This window comes from Sander vitreus, chromosome 16 (assembly GCF_031162955.1).
Source record: "Sander vitreus isolate 19-12246 chromosome 16, sanVit1, whole genome shotgun sequence".
Lineage (NCBI taxonomy): Eukaryota > Metazoa > Chordata > Actinopteri > Perciformes > Percidae > Sander > Sander vitreus.
The window spans coordinates 1,517,482-1,522,481 of record NC_135870.1 but is presented as its reverse complement, the minus strand read 5'-3'; positions in this window follow the sequence as shown (position 1 = coordinate 1,522,481).

Below are 5,000 nucleotides of genomic sequence, written 5' to 3'. Positions count from 1 at the left end.
GCTGTCAGCCGCATCAGATCACAAATCAACCTCCATTAAAACCTCCATGTTTCACAGCTACAGAGCGTTTATTTATCGCTAACTGAAGATACGTGTCAATGAGGAACGGCAACAGGGGCGGTTTTTGGCATGGGCGACCGGGGCAGGCATTTTAACATGAGTCATGGGGGGGCGCCACGAGCAGTTTTCTATTATCTATCATTTCACTGTGTGGGGAATTGGCAGATTGGCGCCCCCTGCAGCTGCAGGCGCCGCTGCTTGCTGGAAGTGCTGTGCACAGAAGCAGTGTGTGAGAAGGGGGAAAAGGGAGGGGCGCGCGGGGGACAGTTCACCTCTGGGTCACCCAAATGGAACGGTCGGACAGGGGGGGGTCGGGGGATTCACTGTTTCACAATGTGAGGAATTGGCTGGATTCTCTTAAGTGTGTTTTTCAAATGCTCTAATGAAGGATTTGTGCAATTGAGAAATATAATTTTCTCTTTCACTTATGTTGGTGGGGGGGGGGCGCTCGAAGGGGGTCTCGCCCTGGGTGTAATTCAATGTAGAACCGCCCCTGAACGGCAACGTGCAACATTACTTCTCCTCCTCTCCCTCTCTTTCACTCTCTATGTATTTCCTCACCGTGCTGCTTTTTTATTTTTAATACTTATCTGAGCCTGACAGGTGCTTCCACAGTGGAGCTCCACATTGTTACGCTCTTCTATCGAATATAATCAATCCCGCTGCAGTATAAATAGCTTACAGTCTCTCACCACAAACACGGGAACAAACATACCGTGATTTGCCATAGGATGTGTCAAAAAGGTTATAAACTGTGGCTCCCAAATATATTGGACAAACAGGCAAGGTGAGGAGGCAAACTCTTTTAATTCATTTATTCGTGCATGGATTTAATAGCTTCTTATTCCAGTGTTTCCTCTGTCTTCCTTTGGATTTCACTCATGCACAACTGCCCTATATGACGACTTTTCCTATTAAAAAGTCCTGCAAATTCAAATCTAAAGCAGCCTAAAATCAAACCAAAACAAAAGGCTTAAAATGCTCCGTTTTCCCAGTGCACCCTTGAATACAGATTAACCCTCTAAATCCCTCCGTTACACTGCGTTCAAGCATCACTCCAAAGGCCGCCTCTCGACATCAAGGTTTTGCATTTCAATTTCAAACGTTAACCTTGGGAGCAGCGTGGGAGTCTGTGCATGAAGACGGACACATCCGGCGTCAAACATCAAACACTCGACACCTGTGTGACAATATCTGATGATTTTATAAAGACTGAAAGTGCTGCTGAAGCTACTTTGTGTTCAGGCTGTTTAGTTGCTTTTGTGCAGATTCTGTTCTGATTTTTAAAAGAAGGGCTTGTTGTAACCGAGCAGGATGGTGAGTTAATGAAATAATCAGTCTGGGGATTTATTCTTCCACAAATGTCCCCAACAAAGTCACTGTTTCCTCCTGTTAGTCTGATAAAAACTACTGGAATTTAACTATGTATTTGTGGGGGGTTTTTAAGGTTCACGTCTACAATGAGTGCAGAGCTGAGACATAGACAGTCGAAAACTGTCAACTGTCAACAAAAATCTATAATGTTGATGGCTGTATCCTCTAAACTGTTACATAAAACAAAAACACCCAATGGATTCTTTTAAACTAATTATAATGGGCAATTAGAGTGGAAATAATCACATCATTAACCTTTAAAAACTGCTCACAAGGTCTTTCGTTCCTGTGTTCGTCCAGTTTTAAAGCTATTCAGCTTCAACATGCAGATAGAGTTCACTTGCTCTGTTTGGCAAAACCAGTTCTACACAACGTGCAGCAATGAAAAAGAAAGAGCAGACATTAAGAAGACAGTCAGTCGAATGAGAACGCTGCGTAGATGCCGTGGGAGAAACCTAATTACCATATATCCACAGAGATGTGTCAGACCTGAACAGACCATGATGATTTATCGATTTAACAAGCAGCTTTTCATTTAATAATAATAATAATGTCCTCAGAACACATGTAAAGTCTTATAAAACTAACTAAGAATGTGTCTTTAGATCATCATCATTACATTATCCTTGTCTACATTATTGTCTTATAATGTCCATATGTAATGCTGGTCTCTAGACTTTATCCAGCACTATTGGACTTATTTGCACTACCACCATGACACACACTCTCATAGAGCACCTTACCATGCAGACTGACTCACATGGTCAGTCCCTGCCCTGTCAATGCAAGCGTCTCATGCTTCAGACTGATCTCATGAAGTGGCGTATGTATGACACACCAATTCGTATGTCATTTTTGGCATGTTATCAAGACACATACTCCCTTTTTAGCGTGCTTATCAACGCCGTTTGGCCTCCATTGGCTTACGTTACCTTGCGATTGCGTGTGAATTGACGCCATAGTGAGTAGTACGAAAGGGCGGAAATCCGCGTAGGGAGGTTGGTTGGCGGGGAGGATGGGTCAAACACAGGACTTTCACCCAGGAGACCGGGGATCGTGTCCTGCGGGTCGCGCTTCCTAAATTCAACCGTCGCCATCTCGCGATAACACGCCAAGTGGCTGTATACAGCATAGACATACACGCAGATAGCTCAAAATGCGTACAGATAACACGCCGCTTGGCTTAAGAAAGTGGGCGTGTATGTTTACGCAAAGTCATGATGTCATGTTGCATGCTTATACATCCCTTAGTACATTCATGTGGATTTTTTATTTAGTATCTTTTCTTTTATTGTCCATATTATTCATGTGGATTTGTTATTTCATCATCAAAGCAGGTGCAAATCTGTTATCCAGTTGCACACTCAGTTGTTGGGGAGGCATTTTGTTGCTAATTCTCCCTTTTGCAGCTGTCCAAGGCTGTGTCCTACTGAGTACAGGGGTTGAAGAGGCGGTCTGCCTGGATGATAATGCAGGCCAGCCGGTCGTATCACAAATCTCAGGGCGCTGTGCCCTGCCCGTTAGTCGTCCTCCCATTTCCCAGGAAAATGATTTACTCTTAGGCTTTGCGCCAAAAGAGTTCCAGGGAGGACTGCCACTTGTTGATTTATTACCCATTCCACAGCCCTGCTGTTTGTTTGTAGTCTTGCTGGTGCTAATTAGCTGTGGGTTAGCATGCTTTTGTCCATTGTTTTGGGTCCATGGTGAAGTGTTGTCATTTCCACATGGTCCGTTCACTTCCACGTTTATTTCTAACCGGTAAATTTTGGTTTCCAGAACTGCAATCTTCTGAAGGAGTTTGTAGTAGTCCTCCATGGAGAAGGGAGGCATCTTGCTGCTAATTAGCTTTAGCTACAGTCACTTTAGGACAGGCTTGAGCTATTAGTAGGCCACGCTCATGCAGAAAAATGTTGAAATATGATCAATTATATTTGCAAAGAGCATTGTATGGAATCCAACATTTTTTTTTGTGGTAATTTGGTTAAAAAGAAAGCCATATTTCTGATATAGACATTTTTTAAATGACACCTACTGTGTTAATAAGCCTTTTTGTTTAATAAAGCTTTTTACTCTGCCTGCTGCCTTCTCTTCACTAACTCTGCATTTTTGGGTCCAAGCCTCACAAATCCTGACAACACCTAACCAAACTGCGACCAAACGTTAACGATGTGTTTAGGTATGAGGACAGAAAACGCTCCTGTGGGTCGGATTAGAGGGACAACAAGAACAAACGATCTTATGAGAGGACGCAAACACTAAGTTACATTTCAGAGCAGACAAGAAAGGAACTAAATGAGAGAAGATATAAAAATAAACAGCAGAATAAATACTCTGGGTTCATAATCAGGAATCCCTTCTGGGATTTACAGTTTATGCTTTAATCTAAGTATTTAAAAATGTAATCATTAAGAGATGAAGACCGGCTGGGAATTAATGTGTGTGTGTGTGTGTGTGTGTGTGTGTGTGTGTGTGTGTGTGTGTGTGTGTGTGTGTGTGTGTACTTTGTACTTCCTGCTCTATAATCTCACTGCAGCACCTGACACACCCTCACTAAACCAGAGATATACCTCCCAAAGAGAGGAGGAGGAGGAGGAGGAGGAGGAGGAAGGAGAGGACACAAGAACAGAGAAGATTCTGAATGCTGAACTTCTTTGCAATCAAATTCAAAAAAGCTTTGCTGGCAAGGGCGTGTATGATACAAAATGTTATAATGAAGACATAAAAAAGATCATCACAAGAAGACAAATAACTTGACATCTGGTGCCGTCAGGCTTTGTCATTCACCTTCCTCTGTCTCTGTGTGTCGGCGTTCTCAAACTCCGTTCTTTTCGGAAAACAACAACAGACTTCGAGCTAGCGAGCTACATGCTAAAAATATCAAGTTTTGAAGATGTGGATGGTGCAACAAGACAGGTCTGCTCTGTTCTTTCAGGTAATGATTGTAGAGATTTATAAAGAATATGTTAGATAATTTCCTCTCTAACTGGGAGGTTTTGGGACTGATTGGTGGGATTGCTGTGGACGAAGTACACACGGAGATACACTGGTAAGAGCCAATGAGGTTTAACCATGTATCAGCTCATTTAAATATCTCACGTTACTGTATTGTGTCAACAGTTAACTTCATTTAATATTGGATGTGGAGTTTTCTTTAGCGGGGTGCAAATGTTCCACCAGAACCAGTTCCTTCCTGAGACTATTTAGCAGAGCCACCGTCGCTGCGTCTGAGCTTAGCGCCACCCAGGACCGTTGTGATTGGTTTAAAGGGTAATTTCGTTATTTATTTATTTTTTAACCTGGACCCCAAGTCCCAAAGCATTTTTGTCTAATAGACTGATGTGACCCTAACTCTTTGAAATTGGTCCAGTATTAAGCGAGAGCGCAATGACGGGCCGGCGCCAACCGAGCTGCAATGTAACCTCGTCTGAACATAGCGGTGTGGAGAACGCCTGCTGCAGACCGGCGCGTTGCAAGTCAGTGCAAGATTACACTCGTCCAGAATCTTTGGTCTGAGCTGCACTTTACGGCGCTGCGAAGATTTGATTGTGAGACTGGGAGTCGAATCA